General features: G+C 48.8%; 1 protein-coding gene across 5 annotated transcripts in view; it reads left to right on the forward strand.

Moving 5' to 3' along the window:
* Positions 1-23639, forward strand: part of GOLGA1 (golgin A1) — a 413603-nt gene that overhangs the window by 216316 nt on the left and 173648 nt on the right. The window lies entirely within an intron of this gene.

The raw sequence follows: 23639 nt of genomic DNA on the forward strand, positions 1-23639 counted from the left end.
CATCTAACCCACAGTAATTAGTAATCATTTGATGATTTAAAATGGACTTGTATGAAATCCAAATATGGTGCAAGAGGAGAATTGGTTGAATGCCAATGACATCCGCTATATAAGGTATACCTAGCTCCGAGTGGCAATTGAAAGTAGCGACACTAACCGGTACAGCCAGCAGGTATCTAAGAAATCTGTTTTCGGCCCTCTGTAAAGATGTCACATCCTCATGTCCCCAAATACCCGCTCCATAGGTCGCTATTGAAACACATTTAGACTTGGAGACTTGAAGTAGTCTGCCCAAATTCTTGCTCAAATTAACCAGGGCTGCCAGTGATTTTGAACATAAGTCTCCTTATATTAACAGCCTGTGTCCACGTGCCAGTACGATCAAATAAGACCCCCAAATATGAAAAGGTATTGTCCCAGTCTAGACGATTCTTCTCTGAGAAGAACAGGCGACAGTTTTTGCTCTCCGGGCCACATTTTAAAATGAATGTTTTAGAGGCGTTTACTGTAGGGCCCAAGTTGGACATAAAGTTCACAAAACTAGATAATACCTTCTGGAGACTATTCAGAGTGCGGGCCATAAGCACTGCGTCATCCGCATACATGAGCACAGGAAGTGAGCGCTTCCCTACTGCCGGGAGGTCCTGGCACTCATCTCTCAGAATTTTAAATCACCACAGTGTTTTTAAATGGAGTATTTTAGCCATCCATGGTACCGCACCATATTATCTTGCTCACAAAAGGCCACCAGATGGAAAACAAATAAAAAGGAAAATGCTCCATAAACAGATACCAAAAGAGGCAACGGGCATTTGTGTATTAAAGACGATAACCCTCACTCACCCATAGGGTGACATGCTTCATCATTGGGTCCCCTCTTGCACACAGTGCCCACAAGGTGCACAGTGAGGGCTACAACTCTCCTGAGGAGCATGAGGTGTTGTTTTCTCCAATGTGACGTGTGAGTGAAGGGCAGAGTGCTAAATAATACGTGTGTATAAAAACCACCTAATCTGGGGGAAAAACGTTATTCGGTATCCCCAATTGATGGACTTAAAAACAGTGTAACTAAGGGATAAAATTATATTCCCTAATTGACTAGGTCAACATGTTTCTGCTTATTGATGTGAATTCTAGCATTCTTCAGGACCAATGTCTCGTCACTCTGCAACAATCGTGAATGAAATTTAAAAAACCATACTTAATTATTGGTTCGGAAGGTTACAAAACCAGCATCAATATGGCCCGCCTCTGATCTGCGTGCCTACAGGGGGAAATCTATACAGGTAGTCAATAATGGTTTTGGGAGCATATGGATTGTTAAAATTGATAACAATACAATCACCCTGTGACCCTTTAAAGGATGCACCCAGCCATCCTACCCTTCTCGCCATAATCATTTGGTTTGCTAAATGCCCCCCCCCCCCAACCTGAGCCCATTACATGTCTATTCAGCCAATGAAGTGCCTTATCCATCAGCTGGACAGTAGTTTACATTTGGTCCTTCCCTCAAAATGGGAAAATAAAACCAGTACTAATGATATTGCTGCCGGGTGAAGATAAAGGGAGGAATGCACTTTATTTTGAAATTGACTTTGGTTAACCGTCTTGCCTTCATGCCCCCCTTGAGTTGTTTGAACATTGTCAAAGATGGAAGAACCGGAAGGAAGTTGGGCCCTACTAATTTCCTGACTGTCCGCATGCTGGAGATTAATACTATCAGTGTTAGAGGTAGGGCCCTGATGGGGGCCACCCCAGGGTTGATACTGATGCTGATGCATTACAGCTCCCCCCGTTGTTTGCGGGCAGTGCTCCACCCCGAGAAAAATCATGCCTGTGAACCTGGTGGGGGTCAAGTCTAGCTGTTTCCTTCTCTATTCCCACGGGTGTCACCTGAGACTGTCCCTCTACGCCACTCAGCTGAAATGATTTTGCACAGGAATGAGGTACTTTGCAGCCAGCCTCTAACAGTGTCAGCCTCTCCTCTATTCTAGATAGTTTATAGAAGACTGGGTCAAGCAAAATGGTAAACATAGCCTCTACCCTTTTCAGGCAAATCTCATCACCCAGATAAGATGGTAAAGTACTAGTCTCTGAGTCCTTACAGGTAATTGGTTCAGCGTGGACCACTTCCAGTTTGTCTGACCTAACACTTTTCCCAGCTCGTACTCCACTAGTCACGTTGTTCTTAGCCGATCCAGCCACCCATCTTCTTTTAGCTGGCAAACCAGCACGTCCACTGGAACTGGGAGCTGGCACGAACACAGCCTTAGCCCAGGTCACTCTATCGCTGGGCTGTGTCGCCCTGGTAGGAGGAGGTAGAACAATATAACTGGATCCGGGCTTGGGTCAGGCTGTATTAAAGACCTCGTGGTTGAAAGGGTGGACCCAATAGCCCCAAGAGAGGAACGTTTCTGCGTAGTACAAGAGGGGTCCAGTGAGAGATGTTTTTCTGTTAATTTGATTTCATGGGTTAAGACCGACTCCGCTCTCTTGGGAATACATCCAGCATGCTTACAACGCCACCCTTTCGTTTACTCATATTTTGGTGCGTGGAATAAGCCCTAAAACAATCCACTCATGACAATACAGAAGGTTTCTAAGTGGAGGAGCAATAGGAGGCCAAAGGAAAAGCGGAATACCTTCAGAATATGCGGCTGTTTTTTAGCCCCCAGCCCAGCCTCCTTAGGGCTCCGACGGCCGTGGATGAGCCGCAGTGCTCCTGATGCAATTTTTTTTTCTCGCTATGGCGTGACTGGTGGCAGCCCAAGTGCTGCTGGGACTCTTAAGTCCCCAGTAAAGTATGGTGCTCCCCACAGGAGTTCAGCAGGCAGAAAGCTGTATGAGGTGATGTCGGATCTATCTGGTCCGAGCTCTCTCCAAGACCTGCGCCTCTCCTGCTCCGCTCCTCTCCTCTCACCAAGCTCTCACCGCGGCTCCAGAAGCTCCTAATGTTTGCGATTCCCTGGCCCCCCTGCTGCACCGCGTGGCTCATTGGGGCTCACCGGGGGTTCCTGCGGCTCCTAATGCAGCTTCCATGTTTGCGGAGCCCGGTTCTTGGCCCCCGCGCTCTGCTTCGGTGCCGGTTGCTGCTGTTCTCCCGCTCTCCTGCGCTCACACCCGGTCCCTCGCAAGACCAGGACTGGATTGCTTAGCTTGGGCCCACAGAGGAGAAACCAATTACATCACTTTGTGTGCAGATGGCTGATGGGAAATCCAGTGATATCACATCTTGTGCATATGGAAGATAGAAATGAGTCCTCATGCTTGGCTTCCTCTTTTAAATACAGTTTTGGTGGGAAACCAATGATGGAATTCCTGTGCAAATGGAATCACTGTTGCTCCAAAAACAGTATGTCTGGCTAAAAAGACCTGATTTGGAAATTCTTTGAACTCTGTTATCTAACCTACTACAGTGTCTAGAAACCACTGATCTTTCATTAAATTTAACTAATTCTTTGTGAACTTCTTCAACTTCCCTCCCATTCACATGTGTCAAACTGTGCTCTTTAGATTCCATTTCTTTTGCAAACAGATCATCTTGATTATCCTTCTCTATTGCCTTCCCTTCTGCTTAACGCCCTTCCTACCATCATCAAGGTCCTATCTCCAATTCTCAGAAATACCAAAAATATACTCATCCAGATTCTCGTTAGCCAAACCCATACCACTATCTTATTGGTAGTAATCAGGTCTCGTCTGATACTCTTGTATGTTGCTGAGGACACGAACCATTGAACCTTGATGATTGCCTCTGTGGTGCACAAACCACCCCTCTCTACAGAGCTTGTCAACTCCCATTTCCAAGCATGAGATGTTTTTTCCTCATCTTCCTTTTACCACTGTATCTAGTTTCTCTAATCTTTCGTTCTTCAAGGGACTAGGGGCCATATGTATCATCCACCTGATTTGCGATTCTGAAATAGTGATTTTTTTAGAAATCGCTATTTCAGAATCGCATATTGGGATGTATGTACAAATTTGAATTTTTTTTGCAAATTCTTAGTATTCCTGAATTTCAATTAGCAAATTGCGAATCACAATTAAGGAATACTTTCCCATTAATTTCTATGGGCCAGGAGGCCCATACGAATGAATGTGAAGTTATTCTCAATTTGCGATTCGCAATTTGAGAATAGCAAATTGAGAATAATTTCAAGGGTGCCGGGGTGTCCAAAGGACACCATGTTGCACCCCTGAAATAAGCATGGGTGCACATGTGGCACTTTGAAAAATGCAAAAATGTGCATTTTTCAAGGAATTCGCATAGTACTACCAATTTGCGATTCCTTAAGGACAATTTGCATTTTTTTTTTTTTGCTTCATACATTGCATTTAAGGAATCGCAAAATTTGCGATTCCTTAAATGCAATTGCAAAATAGGGAACCGCAAATTTTGCGATTCCTTGTTTTGCACCAGATTTTCCTTAATGCATACCATTTATCAAATTCGCATTCGCAAATGCCGAAATTCTGTGAATTTCGGCATTTGCGAATGCGAATTTGCTTAATACATATGGCCCCTAGAATTCCTCATCAACACCAAAGGGTACATCAGGCCTTCTTTTCTTGCCAAACTCCTTAATAGAGACCTATACCTCCTTTTCAGTTAACCTCCTCAGAACCTCCTCTTGAACAGCTTAATTTGAAATTCTGTTAGATTTCATTTTGATTTACCTTAGGTAAAATTCCAAAGACTATACTTAACTACAGACTACTAAAGGGCCAAACCTCAGAATTTGCCTACTGGACACACTTGTAAATTAATAAACTCAACAGGCCTTCACTCAAGGCAGCCAACAGGTGAACACTTAACGCGTGGCCGCTCTTTCTCAAACAAATGGAGCTCAGCACTGTCAGTCGTCATGCATGTTAACTTGACCTCATTGATTGTAAGGTAATATTCCCCACACTTATATGGCCGCTGGGCACACGTCTTCAGTACATCAGGACGTACATAGACGTGCTCAACATTAGGTGACTCATTACTTCTGGTATCACCCCAGCCTCTATCAGGAAGCAGTTACTCAACGAGCCAGCGCGTGAGGAGAGCTGGAGAGTCTGCACATGACTGCTACGAGGCTTGCAGACGCTTAAGCTTAATGACATAAAACTTCAATGGCTAACGGTAAGGGTCTTGAGCGGCTAGACATTACAGTAGGTGCTTGCATACGCTGAAATGACATTATCTCAAAAGATTCTTAAAAAACCCAAACCAGATATTTTTTCCCCGCAAATATCTTCTAAAAAATTTCGCAACACACACTTGTTCCAATAAATTCCGATTAGCCACTTTCACAAATTAACATAGCTATCCATAAGCTATTACTAGATAGTAACCCAATTTAAATCCAAAGCATAAACAGCAATAGTATAAGCAAAACTAACATAACAAAGTCACTGTCATAGAGTAGCATTCAAAAGAAGATGGCTGTTTCTGTCAGGAGTTGTGTATGAACTGATTTAAGATGTTAATTCTGGAATGTTTCTGCTTATGTTTGCTTTTAATAGATGCTAAGGAGTAGCAATAAAAGACTTCTGCAAAATGCTAGTCTCTGGACTTGACATGAAATTAAATTGTCAGGACCAATATCAAGACTCTTGACCCATCTGCAAGAATGCATTGCAATTAAAAGTTCCACAAGAAGAAAACAACTCAGTTAAGCAAAAAGAAATGTATCAGCATAAAGCCATAAAGCCTTTCCACATCAAAAGATTGCTCGAAATGAGAAGATTGCTTAACTTTTGCTGCGAAAAAAAAACGTTTGAGGATGTATCACAATTGTTTAAGATCTCTTTGGGAATGGCATAACTGATGGGGAATCATATCCCGAAACAGTTATGCCTGTGGTATCACTACCATCGATGCAAGAAGAAGAGAATGAACACAGTAAGCAGCCTCCCGGATGTTGTGGAACAAGAAAAGTCTTCTATGAAATTACTGAGGAGGAATATATATGGGGGCTTTTAGATACAGATTCACCACAACACGTAATGGAGACTTATCTAACTCCATCAATGCTAGATCATGTGACAGTTTATTATTTGTTTACAAAGCACACTGCAGCCACTTAATGCATTGTAATTAGGAACAGGAGGACTCATGTTACCTACTGCAAATTATAAACTCCATGGAAAAGTACGCTCTGTTTCCCCCAATGTTTCTCATGGGCATGCCAGTACATTAAGACACATTTTGAAGAATATTCACTCATAGTGACAACTACCTGCAAAATATCCCCAAATCCAGCATTCATTACTGGCCCGCCTCGGGTAAGGAAAGCAAACAATTGGATGCTGTTGGGGAAAAGAGCTGAAGCGGGCAAATGATGCATTGCAAACTCTACGGCTCTACTCACACGTTTGTACCAACAGAGGGAGGAAATGGAAGAAGTGCCACAGCATCTCTCAGAATAACAAAAGAAAAGAGGTAAGGTTGTATTTCAAGAGGGAATAATAATATCTAACAGCTGCTTGAAATTATCCGTGGGCACAGCTGGAACAGCAGGCAGATGAGTAAAGAGATAACCATGATAACAGACATGTGTGGCTAAGATTCTCTGGTTTATAACCAAACATAATTGATACTTTAATACCTCACTGAATGGAGGGCAGTTGTGTGGGATCTAGGTGCATAAGTGATACAAAAGGGTGAAGGACAGATAATGAGGCTGCAAGGATAACAGGAGTGCTTCAGCCCTTACAGGCTCAGTATAGAAGAGTACGCACACGAAGAGGCCAAGGTAGGTTACCAGACTATCACAAGCATACGCACCATTAAAAGGAAACAGTCAAACATATCAAATTCCTGAAACAAATTATTTTAGCTTTGAAAACTTTTCATAGTCCAGTATAGGTCAAAGTATACAGATTCAAACGCACAATACCTCCACTGGGAAAGTCCTACACTCTGTCAAAGACAGCATAAGAAATCTGGTGTTGAGCAATTCGCAACACTCATTGGATCATACCACCTACAGGGAACGGGTGGATATCACGGCAGGCATCCTAACCAGGTTGTCTGCATTTCTTGAGAATGAGCATCTGAAAGAAACAGGTTAGTATTAGATTCCTTACCTTAGAATATCCCCAGGCGTCAGTCTGGATCCGGAAACTTTTGCGTAGCAGTACCCCTGCGCGTCGGTAGGCGTCGTCTGCAGGCGTCCCCTGCGGCTCCGCGTCGTCGTGCGCCGTGATGACGTCGCTGGAGTATATAGACGCCGCCTCCGCGCGCTGACGTCAGTTCTTCTTTTTTCCGCGCCAGTTAGCGCAGATCCGAAGAGCAGTACTCCGGTCTTTTGACCAAGTGTTTGTAAAACTTAATCTTTCTACGGTGCGGTAGGATGCCTGGGTTTAAGAGCTGCGACGAGTGCGACCGCATGATGTCGGTCACCGACCACCATCGACTCTGCCTCCGGTGTCTGGGCGCGGACCACGACGTGGAGTCCTGCGTCGACTGTCGGGCCTTGACTGGAAAAGCTAGGCGGGAGCGGTCCCGCAAGCTTCTCGAGCTCCGAGTGTCGGCCCCGCGTCGAGAGCGGTCCCGGTCCGGTTGGAGGTCGAGGGAGCGGTCGAGGGAACGATCGCGGAGCCGCCATGGGCGCTCCGGGAGTCGCCACCATTCCTCCGGTTCGTCAGGTAAGCACAAGAAGTCGGGGCGTCGCCATCGCACCCCCGACTCCCCCCGACGCCCGCGTGATGCGGCCGGGGGCTCGGGTGGCCCCACCCCCGCGGGCCCGCGTGGGTCACCGACGCCGTCTACCCCATACCCGTCGGTCCCTGGGGAAGGCGCGTCGCGTGAGGAGATCGAGGCCTTCCTCATTGCTATGAGGGCGAGGTCTCCTCCGGCGGGGCCTACGGCGCCTGCGGGGCCGTCGGTCCCGTCTGGGGGCCCGAGCGGTTCGGGTGCTTCTGCCCCGACGCCGCCGGTGGCTCCGGTCCCGGCGCCGCTGGGTCCCTCAGGTTCGTCGCCGGCTGGTCTCCCGGCCTCTCCGGCGTCGGTTCCTTTGGGCCAACCCGTGGTACCGCCTCCGCGTGGTGCAGCGACTCCGCCGTCGGCTCCGGCCGGCGTCGGGTCCCCGGCACCGACAACGCGCAGCGCCACCCCCATTCCCTCCCCGACTCCGGAGACGGAGTCGGACCGGCGTCGGCCGACGCCGGATTCGACGCCGATGGGGCCCGTTGACCCCGATGTCTATATCGTCGACCCAGAATATGGGTATGATGAGGATGAGTATGGAGAGGGTTGGGAGGGGTCTGAGGACCCTTTATCCCGTGCCTGCCAGTATGATGTGGACTGGGTAGGTGATCTGGGTGATGCCAGTGGCCTGGACGAGTCGCCCAACCCTGGGTTTGTCTCCCCGTCCCCTGTGGCGTCTGAGGCAGGTGCTGCCTATTCAGTGGTCCTGATGAGGGCTGCCAAGGCCTTACACCTTGAGCTCCCCGTCGCGAAGGTCAAACCGAACATTTTGACCGAAGTATTTAAACCGCAGTCATGCCCCCAGGAGCCTCTGCTGCCGTTTAATGAGGCCCTGACGGATGTCCTTTTGGGCACCTGGTCCAGGCCCGCTTCCGGTGCACCGGTTGACCGGAATGTGGCAAGGCGTCACCGTCCATGCTCGGACGACCCTGCCTTTTTATCCACCCATCCCTCCCCGGAGAGTCTGGTGATCCAGGCCTCCACTTCGCAGTCCGCATTTCCGTCGGCTCCGCCCGATCGGGAATCAAAGCGGTATGACCAGTTTGGTAAAAAAGTCTTTTCCTCTTTGAGCGCTGGACTGCGGTCTTGTAATACCGCGTGCCTCTTGGGCCGCTACACCCACTCCCTGTGGGATACGGTCGAAGAGTGTTTGCCGCAATGCCCCCAGGAAGTGCGGGACAAGCTCACCCGGGCCTTGGTTGAAGGCCGGGATGCGGCGCGGTACTCGATCCGTTGTGGTCTGGACACGACCGACTCCCTGGGACGGGCCATGTCCACGACGGTGGCGATTCGTCGCCATGCTTGGCTGAGATCTGCCAACTTTTCGCCAGACGTCCAAAATACACTCATGGACATGCCATTTGATGGCAGTCGCCTGTTTGGTGACAAAGCGGACCACGCGCTGGAGCGCTTCAAGGACTCCAGGGTTACGGCCAAGTCCTTGGGTCTTTCGACCCAGCGCCAGCAGACGGGTTCGTTTCGCCCCTTTCGTGGCCAAGGGAGGGGCGGTCCCACACGTGCTGCCAGCCACGCGCCGCAGAACGCTCCCCAGCGCGGTGGCGGCCGTGGTTTCCGCCGTGGTGGCGGTAGAGGCCAGCGGCGTGGTCAGTCCACGCCTCCCTCCGCTGCTGCATCCAAGCCTTCCTAGTCCGAGCTTTCGGGCTCACGTGACGCCAGTGGGTGGCAGGGTTCGCCATCACCACTCCCGCTGGCGCGCGATAACATCGGACAGGTGGGTGCTGCAGCTCGTTCGAAGGGGCTATGCCCTCCCCTTCGAGTCCACTCCTCCAGCCATGCCACCGCAGAACCACTGTGTGTCGGGGGACCACTTGACACTTCTGCAGGAGGAAGTTACGGCCCTCTTGGCCAAGGGGGCCATCGAGCGCGTTCCTGGGCCAGAAGTAGGGTGTGGTTGCTACTCCCACTACTTTCTGGTACCCAAGAAGGACAAGGGAGGCCTGCGTCCTATCTTGGACCTGCGGAACGTCAACGGCTTCCTCCGGAAGGAGAAGTTCAAGATGTTGACTTTGGCTCAGGTCTTGGCTGCTCTAGACCCACAAGACTGGATGGTAGCGTTGGACTTGCAGGATGCGTATTTTCACATCCCCGTCCTGCCGGCCCACCGGCGTTACCTGCGGTTCACGGTAGGCCACGGGCACTTTCAGTTTATCGTGCTCCCATTCGGCCTTACCAGCGCCCCACGGGTGTTCACGAAAGTGATGGCGGTGGTCGCAGCTCATCTGCGCCGGTTAGGGGTTTCAGTCTTCCCCTACCTCGACGACTGGTTGTTGAAGGCGGGCTCGCCCCAGACAGTCGTCCACCACCTTCAGACGACGGCAGACCTCCTGCACGAGCTGGGGTTTTCCATCAATGTGCCGAAATCACACCTGTGTCCCTCTCAAAAGCTCCTTTTCATCGGAGCGGTTCTCGACTCGGCGCAGTTTCGGGTTTATCCCCCGGAACGGCGGGTCCGGGATATTCAGGCTCTGATTCCCATCTTTCAGCCGTTATCCCGGGTTTCGGTCAGGTTGACGCTGCGGCTTCTGGGGCTGATGGCCTCCTGCATCCTACTGGTGCATCACGCCAGGTGGCGGATGCGGGCTCTGCAGTGGGACCTGAAGTTTCAGTGGGCCCAGCATCAGGGCAACCTATCCGACCATGTCCTGATCTCGGAGGGCACTGCGAGACAGTTGCAGTGGTGGCTTACGGACCGCGATTGGGTCAGAGGCAGATCCCTCTCCCTTCCCCAACCGGAGCACGTGGTTGTGACGGACGCGTCCCTCCAGGGCTGGGGTGGCCACTTGGGAGAGGCGGAGATCAGAGGCATCTGGTCTCCGGCGGAGTCCCGGCTCCATATCAACATGTTGGAGCTGCGGGCGATTCGCCTAGCACTGAAGGCATTCCTCCCCTTTGTCAACGGGAGTGTAGTGCAGGTGTTCACGGACAACACCACCGCCATGTGGTACTGCAACAAACAGGGCGGTGTGGGGTCGTGGACCCTTTGCCAGGAGGCTCTGCGTCTCTGGCAATGGCTGGAACGTCAGGGCGTGACTCTGACGGTTCAACACCTGGCAGGTTCTCTGAACGCCAGGGCGGACGAACTCAGCCGTCGGTGCTCGGTGGATCACGAATGGCGTCTGAACTCGGACGTGGCGAGAGGCCTCTTTCAGCAATGGGGAGAGCCTTGGTTAGATCTATTCGCCACAGAAGAGAACGCGCAATGTCATCAGTTCTGCGCGTTGGAGTTTCCAAGACGGCACTCGCTCGGCGACGCCTTTCGGCGCGAGTGGAGTTGCGGTCTGTTGTACGCCTTTCCGCCTATACCACTTCTGCCCAGAGTGCTGAAGAAGATCAGGCGCGACCGGGCCCAAGTTATCCTTGTGGCTCCGGACTGGGCTCGAAGGTACTGGTATCCCGAGCTACTCAGCATGACAGTCGGTCCCTCGATCCGCCTGCCCCTTCAGGAGGACCTTCTGTCGCAGCAGCAGGGGACGGTCCTCCACCCGAACCTGTCCAGTCTCCACCTCCATGCTTGGAGATTGAGCGGCGACAGTTGAGGCCATTTGACTTGCCTCCTGAAGTCTGTGATGTTATTCTGGCAGCCAGGCGTCCCTCCACAAAGTCGGTATACGCCTGCCGGTGGAACAGATTTGTGGCATGGTGCACAGCAAAGGCTGTGGACCCCCTTTCTGCCCCTCTGTCTGAGGTTCTCCTCTTCCTTCTTTCCCTTGCCCAGCAGGGCTCTGCTCTGGGCACTATCAAGGGCTATCTTTCTGCCCTTTCCGCCTTCTTAAGGCTACCTGATCAGCCATCTTTATTCAAGTCCCCTATTGTATTACGATTCTTAAAAGGCATCACACACATGTATCCACCTGCTCCGTTCGTGATGCCTCAGTGGGACTTGAACCTGGTTCTGACTTTCCTGATGTGTGCTCCCTTTGAGCCTCTTCATTCCTGTCCTCTCCGTCTTCTCACTTTAAAGACGGCCTTCCTGGTTGCCATCACCTCTGCCAGGAGAGTGAGTGAGCTCCAGGCCCTTTCTGTTAAACCTCCTTTCTTGTCTGTTCATCCTGACAAGGTGGTTCTTAGGACTAGACCTTCTTTCCTGCCCAAGGTAGTCTCTGCTTTTCACATTGGGCAGTCCATCACCTTGCCCTCCTTCTTCCCGCCTCCGCATCCTTCAAAGGATGAAGAGCGGCTCCATCGTCTGGACCCAAAACGTGCGCTTTCATTCTACATGGATCGCACACGCCAGTTCCGGGTGGATGACCAACTGTTTGTTGGCTACGTGGGTGAGAAGAAGGGAAGGGCGGTACAGAAACGAACCATCTCTCGGTGGGTCGTCCTGTGCATCAAAGCATGCTATTTTTTGGCTCGGAAGGAGCCTCCTGTTGGGCTGAGTGCCCATTCCACTCGGGCTACGGCGGCTACTACTGCCCTGGGCCGGGGAGTCCCTTTGCAGGACATTTGCCAGGCGGCTACGTGGGCCTCGCTGCACACCTTTGCGAGGCACTACTGCCTGGACAGTCAAGTCCGGAGGGATGGCTTCTTTGGCCGTTCGGTCCTCCAGGACTTTCTGGTGTAGGTTGTATTGGTTCGCAGACCCACCACCGGGGTTGGTATTGCTGGGGTATCTATTCTAAGGTAAGGAATCTAATACTAACCTGTTTCTTTCAGATGAACAAGTTACTTACCTTCGGTAACGATATATCTGTAAGAAACAGTAGTTAGTATTAGATTCCTTACCGCCCCACCCATCCTCCCCGTTCTGCGAACTGATACCTAGGGTTAAGGACATCCCTTTCAGGGCCCTAGTTTCAAATGGCACCAGTGTTAGTTCTCACATGGCTCTGCGTGTTCTGGCGCGGAAAAGCTGTGTGCAAAGAACTGACGTCAGCGCGCGGAGGCGGCGTCTATATACTCCAGCGACGTCATCACGGCGCACGACGCCGACGACGCGGAGCCGCAGGGGACGCCTGCAGACGACGCCTACCGACGCGCAGGGGTACTGCTACGCAAAAGTTTCCGGATCCAGACTGACGCCTGGGGATATTCTAAGGTAAGGAATCTAATACTAACTACTGTTTCTTACAGATATATCGTTACCGAAGGTAAGTAACTTGTTCATTAGCGCATAGTGTGGTAAAAGGTATTTTCGCACAACAGGGAGCATCCAAAGGTGAAATTTATTATTTGAATGCACCCACAGTCAATGGCAATGCCCTGCCTCTTGAGTGATTGATACAGGATATTAACTTAGGCTGCCGATATTAACTTAGGTGCCGCTCGCTCAGAGGAGTCTTCCTGCCACAACCCTGCTCGTGCTACTGGAGTAGCAGTTACCTGTTGCTGATTGCTTTCTTTGCCGGTGAGAGGAGTCTTCAGCCGCGAGGCCGCGAGGAGGTGAGAGGCGCGGCCCTGGGACTGCGAGGACCAGCCCACAACATCCTCAGCTGTGTCCTCTTCCCGGGTGAGCCGCGCCCCCTCCCAGTGCCCGCCCCCACCGAAGTGCTCTTCACTCCTCGCGGCCCCCGCTTCGCGGGAGCCGCTCGCTCAGAGGAGTCTTCCTGCCACAACCCTGCTCGTGCTACTGGAGTAGCAGTTACCTGTTGCTGATTGCTTTCTTTGCCGGTGAGAGGAGTCTTCAGCCGCGAGGCCGCAAAGGAGGTGAGAGGCGCGGCCCCGGGACTGCGAGGACCAGCCCACAACATCCTCAGCTGTGTCCTCTTCCCGGGTGAGCCGCGCCCCCTCACAGTGCCCGCCCCCTCTCTACCCAGGAGTATATCAGCAAGCCCGGCGACGCGCACCGCGGGACGCGCGCGGGGCGCAGCCCGGGGCGAAGCCCGGGCCAAGGGTGGGCCCGTTGTTGCCCGTTAGTGCCCGGTAGTGTCCGGACCGGGCCATCACTCTTGGTTCATTTTGCAGTCCATATATCCACAGTATTAAGTCTACATATATGTCTGAAATGCCTGGAAGAACCAGAAGTAAAACGAAATCAGCGATGGCCGTAGCCCAAATTACTGGGCCTATAGACCAATTCATTTCCCTGGTTAACGATACTATTGATCATAGTATCTCCTTACTAGAACGAAGAGTATCTTTGGACCTTTTGAACGCTAAACGCTCGTCCTTGGGCCCATTATCTACTGTATGCTCACCTGCTCAGCAAACCTTAATCAATAGTTCCCTTCCCTAACCACAGTCCGTCGCTGACACTCTTACAGTACTAAATTTAGTAGACCTATCCGTGTCCCAATTAGAGTCTGATTCATCATTTGTTGATCTAGAGGCCACTCCAGACCTGGAAGCTTGTCAAACACTCGAAAGGCCAGAGTCTACCACAGATAATCGTCCTCGAGGATCAGGGGAAGGAGGAATTCCTGTATTGCCAAAACCAAGGAATTTATCAATGACTAAAAAAAACCTAAAACTAACACCAGGAATCATCATAATCTTGTGTCACCAGCCCCAACTTCAGCATCTGGAATACCCTGTTGGGTAGAAAATATGGTAGCAGACCTAAAACTGGATCTTGAAGCCACAATAACGGCTCAAATTAAGCCCTTAATGTCCAAAATTGATAGACTAACATCTCTAATCAATACTAAATGGACTAATAAGGCAAGCGGAAATGTGTCTACACAGATACAAGGGAAAACAAAAGATGCGCCCCTGGTTAATAACATCAATAGTAACCTACCGAAAGATCTTACCGCAAAGGCTAAATCTGTATCTGATAAACAAGTAGCAGTAGCGCAACAGTTGTCTCAAAGGGGGGAAAAAGCTGCTGCGCCCTTGCCTATTTCTACTGGTGTAGACCTCACCACAAAGCCTCAAACACCTTCTGGTCCTATAAAAGTGCCCAGTCAATCTGCAAAGGGTTCTAAAAGTTCAGCCACTAACTTGACAGCAACTACTTCCCCAAACAAGACTCAAGACCCAAAAACAAGGCCGGCTCGCTTTAAGTCAATTAATTTACCGCCGGAAGTCTCACCCTTTGTGGTCGTACTGACGGGTGTGCCACCACTGAAGGAGGGTAGAAGAGAAACCCTTGCTGAATTAAGAAATAAATGTGCCCAGTGGCTCCACCTGCATAAACCATTACCCAATAATATATGTGGAGAAATTCAAGCAGTTAGAAGAGGTGATTGGGTGGGTAGAAACACTAAGACTATAGCCGGAGATGTTATAACTATCAATTTTAGGGATACAGGGGTAGTGAATTACATATGCAATACACCTAGTAGTGGGCCGGCTACTCAAATTCACCCATTTCCCTTGTCCTATTTTCTACCCATGCCCCCAAGACAATATCCCCCCCCGATTCGGCTTCCCAATAAACAGAGGGTATACACATGCTCCACAACATACTATTCACCAGTGGCAGCAACCATGGCAAGGGCCACCTCCTCTTTTTGACCCCTTTGTATCTCAGTTTGCCCATTGGTACAGATTCAGTACGTTGGAAGAGGTAGACTGACTTAATTCTGATGAAGCTTCCCCTACTCACTCTGCCACTAATAGGGGTGAGGAGGAGGGCTCTCCAGGCATGCTCTACCCATTATGCCCTAACTCTCCAACGGCGGCAGCTGTTAGCCTGATTAAGTCACCATCTTCTGTTCTAGAGAGGGAATGTATAGAACCTCCTTGCCTTGGAGATACTGACGTTATTAGAGGAGAAACCACTAAGGATGAAATAAATATCCTTAGTTGGAACCTTGCGGGCATTCATAGGAAGCTGGGTTTACCTGAGTGGAGTGATCTGGTTGAAGCACATAAGATGTTTCAAGAGACCTGGAGTACAGAACCACTCCACCGGGTTGGGTTTGTTACTTTTTTTGTCCCAGCAGTGAAACCCATGCATGGGAAGGGGCGTCCCTCTGGGGGTCTTATTATTTGGGTAAGCATCTCCCTGAATTGCCGAATAATATCTAAGCAGATAAATAATCCAGACCTCTTAGGTATTTTATTATGCAATCCCTGTAGAGGTCCGACTCTAGCTTTTTATAATGTTTATGCTAGAGGTACAAAAAATGGGTGCACCTCATCTGTAATAACTGATCTTGAGGTGCAACTTAGGAATTGTAAAGAAGCTGATTATACCCTAGTAGCAGGTGACTTCAACTGCACCTACGAGCCACTTCCCCTGGATGGTATCCCTGACCTGGGTGAAGAAGACAGTAGATGGGGCATCCCTTCACTTTCCATCCCTCCGATTAAGCGCTGGACCCGCAGTGCAGTGCAGCTAAATGCACAGACTCTAGAGTTTGGGCTAAGAGCCACTAATGGCCGTACACCTTCTGACCGGATGGGGGCCCCGACGTTCAACAGGGTCGGTCATACCTCGAGGATTGACTATATCCTGTTGGACCGGGGGCTATGGAGCAGGGTCGTAGATATGACAGTCATATCGACTGTTGAGAGCGACCATAATTCGCTTTCCCTAACTGTCACGAATCCCTGGTCCAATGACACATCACCAGCACCTTCCAAATGCTTGCATAAGGTCACTGTTTCCTCCTGTGGAAGGCGTCTAAAGTGGAATAAAGTTGCCAGTAACCCTGTCAAACTTTCTAGCATAGAGGTGGTACTTGTGGCATCCCAAACGGAATTTGATTCTATTGATTTAGTAACAGCAGTGGATAGGGCAACACCCATTTTTGAAGCTGCTGTCAAGACTATAGGGGAAGTTTTTTGGGTAAAGGGAAATGCAGGGAAGAATATGCCACAGTATAAAATTAAAGGAACGCATGACTGGTATACAACAGCATGTAGGAAAGCCAAGTCTCGGCTAATTGAGGCCGTTAAGGGCAAATCCCAACCCCAAATACAGGTAGCCAGGAAAGAACATAAGAGAATACTGGGGCTAGAAAAAAAGGAGTGGGAAGAGGCCTACTGGTCTATCCTTAAAGAAGCTAGCTCTAAGAAAGATTCAAAAGGTTTCTGGGATACTATTAGAGCACGTAACAGGCCTGATAGTGATCTGATAACCTGTAATATCCCAAGCCAGGCGTGGGTCAAACATTTTTCAAAGCTTTACACCCGCCAAGCCGACCAACCGCTGTTGAGTGATTTTCAGGGGGAGATTGTGGCTCCATCATTCCCCCCTCTAATTTGGAACACCCAGCCTAGCGACTTCGACTTTACTGTTAAGGAGGTCGAATATGCAATAGGCTCTATTATTCCCCAAAAAGCGGCCGGTCCGGACGGCATCCCTGGTGACCTTTTAAGATTAGATACTTCAAAGTGGGGAAAACTGATCCATTGCCTACTTGTCGCTATCTGTAGGGGCGCCCCTGTCCCCTCCTCGTGGAGAGGGGCGGAGGTGGTCCCTATTTACAAGAAGGGTCCCAGAGAAGATCCGTCAAATTATAGGCCCATTAGCCTGTTAGACGTCAGCCAAAAAGTAGTCGGCAAGGTTCTACTGGTAAGAATTCTAAATTGGGTAGAAGAAAACAAAATCCTTACTGACTACCAGGCGGGCTTCAGAGTGGGAACTGGGACAATCGAGCAAGCTTTTAGACTCATGATGGTCTATTGGAAAATTGTGGTCATTGGCAAGGGCAGTCTTTATCTTGCGTTTATCGATTTAAAGACTGCCTTTGACCTTGTACCAAGGGAGACCTTATGGAGCGTATTGGCCGACATGGGGTTGCCGCACTACTTGCTTGTATTGCTTGTTAGGCTGCATGAAAACAGTTTCGCTCAGATTAGGTGGGGTCCAGGGGGGAAAAAACTAATAGTATCCCGGTTGAGAGAGGAGTCCGCCAGGGATGTGTGTTAGCTCCCACCCTTTTTTCTCTCTACATCAACGGGGTGGTTGAGCATCTTCGGAAACACCCCTCAGATGAACCATCCCTGGCTGGCGAACGTATACCAACCCTCCTCTTCGCGGATGATACGCTTTTGATATCTAAAACCCCAATAGGCCTCCAAAGACTCCTAAATAACTTTCAATCTTTCTGCGCTAGCCGAGGCCTGGTAATTAACACTAGTAAAACAAAATACCTTGTACTGAATCCTCCCAAAAAAACAGTCCGCCCTCCTACTTTGAATGCTGAACCCCTGGAGAGGGTAGAGGTTTTTGACTATCTTGGGATACGCCTTTCACATAAAATGGAATGGACCCCACATTTGGACAAAATGCTCCTAACCCATAAGAGAATAACAGGAGCTCTTTTGAAAGAACAACGCTCCTGCACAATAAGACCAATAGCTACAGTCTTGGAGATTTATTCGGCCAGGGGTGTCAGCTCTGCTCTTTATGGGGCTGAACTCTGGGGGTCATCCATTTCCGATGCTCTAGCAAGATCTGAGATGAAATTTTGTAGAGCGATTATGTCTTTACCGCAGGGCACTCCCACAGTCCCGCTAATGTTGGACTTAGGCTGTCGCCCAATTGATGACCTTGCAAAATTTCGTCCACTCTTGCTATGGGCGCGTCTGTGGCGTGTGGAGGAACTCGGTAAATATGCCCAAGGCCTTGCAGAAATTATGTCACTACCTGGGTGGCACAAAATCAAATGGTTGAGAGACATGAAGTCGCTGCTTACTAATCTGGGCCTAAAAGAAGCGTGGGTAAACAGAACTTCACCCCCGAAGTTAACCCTTAAGAAACTTTATTGGGACTGGATCTCTACACAAAGAAACACTAGTACCACTATGGGCAGACTCACGGAGGATTTCTTGAAGTTTAAAGATCATCCTAAACGGGAAGTGTACCTTGACACTATTGACAAACCCTTTGATAGGGCTTTATATTTTAAATTTAGAGCAGGAACCCTTCCCCTTTATTCTTTTACTTCAAGTTGGAAATCCTGTGCTCAAACCGCAGAGCTTTGCCCAGCGTGTCTACTTAAATCAGAGTCATTGGCACATTTTATGTTTGAGTGCAGAGAATATGCAATACCAAGGAGGGTTTGGCTAAAAAATCTATGCCAGCAGCTGGGTACCAAGAGTCATGTGACTGCAATTAGGATATTAATGTCTGATAGCCGTGCCACTTATGCTTGTGTCTTAGCCAAATTCTTATCATGGGCTTGGTCCATTCGAACAAAAAGGCTTAAATTGACTGTTTAATTCTCTTTTTTTTTAAAAACTGCTTCCTTAATGAACTGCTTTGTAAATTTGTATAAATGTTCCTCATATGTTTTTCTGTTTTTTTAAAATAGTTGTATTGTGATTTATGTGTTGCTTTTATGATAATTTTTTTATCGAAATAAAGCCTTTGACTTGACTTGACTTAGGCTTTTCCCTTAAAACTATGAATAGCCGCAGGCCATCAACAAGAACAGAATGGCACACATGTTTTTTAGACATAGTTTTTTATTGTTTTACATATAGTTTTAAGAGCATCGTTCTGAAATATGGTACATAAACAGTACCATTTGTGATGAGCCTCTTGCTACACATTAGTGTCTGTTCTTCAGCATCTTTTCTGCGCTGACGCTTATACAGCTCTTCCATTCCTATAATCACACTCATGTAAACCAGAGGTACCTAGTCTCTGTTTCTTGTCACTATGAGCAGAATGTCACACAAGACAATGATTCTCCTAGTACTGAAATGGGCTTCACACTGTACTCGCGTGATGAAAACTTTACAGCATAAGATGTCGAGGGAATCACCATTCCGCACTCATTAAAAACGAAAAAAGAAATTTTATCCGCCAGATTGCAAGAGACTCAATTTTGACTGGTCACTAGATAGCAGAATAATGAATAGCATCTAAATATGGAAGAGATTCAAACTGAATAACTTGTTACAGGTAAGTAACTAATTTCTCCCAGAGCCATTAGTCATTAACATCCAAGGCTCTACATACCAAGCAGACTTGTAGGCAGCACAGGACACATTAAGAAAGTGTTTTCTTTTAACTCTGTTTACAAATATAACATATATACATTCAGTGGCGGATCCTCCATGGGGGCGTTAGGGCGCCGCCCCACTGCTTTCTCGCCGTGCGAGAAGACAGAAACAAATAGTAGAGAACTACCATTTGTTTCTGCCTTTTCGCACATCGAGAAAGATGAAGTTCCTGCTCGAGACAGTGGGAGGGGTTACTCGAGGGCAGGGGGGAGCGGCTTTCCCACTGTTGTAAATACTGTCTGTTTGAACAGCCTCTGAGGCTGTCCAAGCAGACAGTATTAATTGCATTAATAACAGCGGGCAAGCCGCTCCCCTCTGCCCTCGAGTAACCTCTCCCACTCTCCCTGCTCCTGTATGCTGCAGCATACCGAGAAATCACGTGGTGTTGGGGCAGCCGGCCGACCAATCACAGCGCTGTGCTGTGGTGGAGGGAGGCTGCCTGCAGCCTTCCTGCGTGACGACATCGAGCACCATGGGAGTTAAACAGGACGGCGGGAGTCGGAACTTGAAGGCGGGAACTTGGGATGGTATAGGTAAGTTAGGAGATAATAAACTATAATATAATGGTTTGAAGTAACCCCAATGTTTATAGAAAGATATGATTCCAGAGAGGAATTATGAGCAGAAGCGAGTTTCAATATGCTGAATCTTTCGTCCGTTCCGACCAGGCAGACGCCGGTATGATTTCAAATAACCCTCGCATGTGCCTACTCAGTGGGTCACCCGTCTATACTTACTTGCTGGTGGACATACTGCATACATTCTCTGTATTCCCCCATCAGTCCTAGTCAATAATGTCAGCCAACAATCTCAGCTCTTAGTGGTGGTCATTGTTGGCCGCAGATTTATTAATATCAATAAAGATTATTAATAACAATATTAATAACATACTGGTTGTACAATCTTCATTTGCGAACTCTAACCATCAATCATGCACATCACATTACAGTTTATGACACCTTCCTCTGATACAGGTGTCTGTCTCTCGTGCACTCATCAGTTCGTAAATGGCACTTGTGTACAACCAGTTCTTAATCAGTTTTATTGGTGTTCCAGTAGTTGGTTGGCCACACCCCTTTTGGGTGTCATGGAGGGGAGCTTCTTTGCCTGGAGTTAGGTCCCCAGCTCGCTACCATTTGCGCCCTGCCGTCCGGCCGGGTCTGGGCCGCGAGTGCCGTCTCCGTCTTTTCCTCCCCTCCTTTGTGCGGCCACGTCACCCTGCCGTGCGGCATTGAAAAGTGAGTGGCCCTCCTCCTACACACCGCCCACCGGTGTGTTTGGTTAGCCAACGATTGTAGGATTTCCGCCAACGCCTTCCCCACTGTCCAGCACTGCGACTCTGCTGTTCCTCAGGTGTGGGTGGGTGGGCTTCAAACGATGTCGTTGTCGCGCCGCTCTCCCAGCTCCTTCGAAGACGTTGTGCTTTTGGTGGGGAGCGGCGATGCTTAAATCCCCTTGAGCCCCCTAAGGGCTTCAGGTGAAACCCCCTTTGATTGGGGGGTTCAAAGGTAGCAAGGTTGGCCATTGGTCGCCCCCCATGGGCGCCCAGGTCACAAGGTCACTTCCTGTCGGGGTGGCTGGTGCGCACCCCGTTTCCGCTGGTCCTGGCCGCTTCGGGGCGCCCAGGACCAGTTCCATCCCCCTGTTGGCACCGCGTGGGTTATGGCGCCGGCCCTTGAGCCTCCCCCACCCTGCGGGTGGATGCGGCGGCCTCTGCAAGTAACCTCCAGCCAGAAGATGACAGAGTGAACTAAAATACTCATTAGAAGTTGGCTGGAATATCGGGGGCGGGGAGGGGGGTAGCGACTAGCGAGGAGCAAATTTGCGGTAGGCTCAAAACCTAATATACCGGGTGAAAGACACGATTTGTTGCCATGAATTTCCCCCCATTCCAGGGAGAAAACTACGGACTTTTTCTGCTACTAATTCCGAGCAGGCAGAAAGTTTTAGTTGGAGAGCTGCAGTCAGGCGGGTGGCTTGGGTGGGAGTCCTGGGTTTCTGTCGGTACTAGTCTGCTGGTGGGGGGGGACTGTTGGTGGGTGGCAGACTGTGCTGCTGCCCAGAGTCTACAATCCTGCCGCAGTAAAATGAGCGGGGGGGGGGGGCACACTTGGAGACACTGTGATTGTGGGTGGAGTAATATAACTCAGAGTTAGCGCTCCGAGTGAAACTGCATCTCTGTAATGAGGGCCTAAGCCACGGATTGTTCTTTTGTAGAGAATTCTGCCACTCTCTAATTAATAGCAAACAGACGCACATATGTAATAAATAAGGAGAAGTAGCACAAGTGACATTTGAACTGGTTTATCACGATATAGTGCTTTCTAAAATAAACAATGCACTGACGGCTTCTGTGGCTGTTAATCATACAATGCTCAAGAAATAACTTATTAGGTAACTGTGCCATGTCAAACAACACTCCACAGTGCTGAGCCTTGCCACGATCATCTCTTCTGCTCTCCCCTCGATCGGTTTGTGCGCAGGATCTTTAAATGCCTGTTGTTGTGCAATTACGGCTTTGGCATGGCTGCCTGACATGTTTTTTCAAGGCATCGTGTAATTTTAATTACATATATATTACTTGCTGCCAGAAAACAAATTTGTGAAGACTAATGGACGCTGCGGTTGTTTGCGAGGAAGCGCCCTGGCGTTCCTGCAGCTGTGGGTGTGCGCAGCGCGAGGGCAGATTTACTGTTCTGTCAGACATCTCCTTCCTTCAATGGGGCAGCTCGTTTTTCAAATCGAAGCAATATGCTGCTGCTACATGTACGATCATTGTTGGGGACACGGTTAGGGATTCTCGCACTTCTGCTGTTTAGTGGCGGTGTATATCAGGTATGATGATGAAGCATCGAGATACAATGCTATTTGTGTTTATGAGTGATGTAAAAGATTAATACCACCAGCAATAATACCATTTACTTATGGAATTTACTGCTCCGATTTTAGACTCCCTGGTGTAAATTGTATTTTAACTGTGACAATTGTTCTTGCTGTGTCCAGCTAGTGGGGTCTGTGAGAGCAGAGACAGGCAGGAGTGATATGTAAGGGCACAAGAATAGGAAAACAAACAGTAGTGAAATGTAATGACACGGGGAGAGCAAAAACAAACAGTAGTGATAAGTAATGACACGGGGAGAGCAAAAACAAACAGTAGTGATATGTAAGGGCACATGGAGAGGCAAATGCACAGATGAGAGATATGTTAGGACACGGACAAAGGAAATACACCCAGGAGTGATATGTAAGGGCACGGGGGAGCAAAGATACAGATGAGTGATATGTAAGGGCACAGGGAGAGCAAAGACACACATACTGAATAAGCAGCTACCTATGTTATATGACATCTCTTTATTAATGTAATAACTGAACTTTCACAATTGCTTTATTAACCTTCTTGCTTTCTCAAATTTGCTTGAAAATGCACCATTTGTCCACTCTTTTTTCAAAATTTTCTCCCCCGAACCCTCCGTAAGTTGTTCCGGCTTGCTCGCTACGCTCGCTCGCTGCGGTGCATTAGGACAATATAGTTACGGCTCACCACTTTCAAATGTCACCAGCCGCCTCTGTACATTCATATATAAAAGCGGTTTCAAATTACCACCTTGTCCTCTCATCTGTTTGCCGTCTTTCTGCTTAACCGCTGCCACATTGTTGTTTCCTACCTGTCCAAGAATGGTATTGTCTGCATCCTCAGCCTAACCAATTTTCATGCGAAATGATGATGCTTCTGCACCATTGCAGGTATTTTGTAGCTGTTATACAGAGTTATGGATGGTTTGTGCTATGACAGGCCATCAAATAATATGCATTATAGTATTTCTGGGGTTTCTGGATTATATATTTATATATTAAATCCCCAGTAAGAAAGATGGAGAATCTGAAACCGTATTGAATCACTTCAGGAGGCCCATCTCCGATCTGCTAGACTCACCACATATGTCAGAGTGTTTACTGTCTGAAACATTCACCGATAGATTGCCAAACCTCCCATTGTAATGGCTTGCTTCTAACTTTCAGAAATAACAAATATTTCAAGTTGGTAAATTTCTTGGATGCCCTGCATCAAATC

This window comes from Lissotriton helveticus, chromosome 5_1 (assembly GCF_964261635.1).
Source record: "Lissotriton helveticus chromosome 5_1, aLisHel1.1, whole genome shotgun sequence".
Classification (NCBI taxonomy): domain Eukaryota; kingdom Metazoa; phylum Chordata; class Amphibia; order Caudata; family Salamandridae; genus Lissotriton; species Lissotriton helveticus.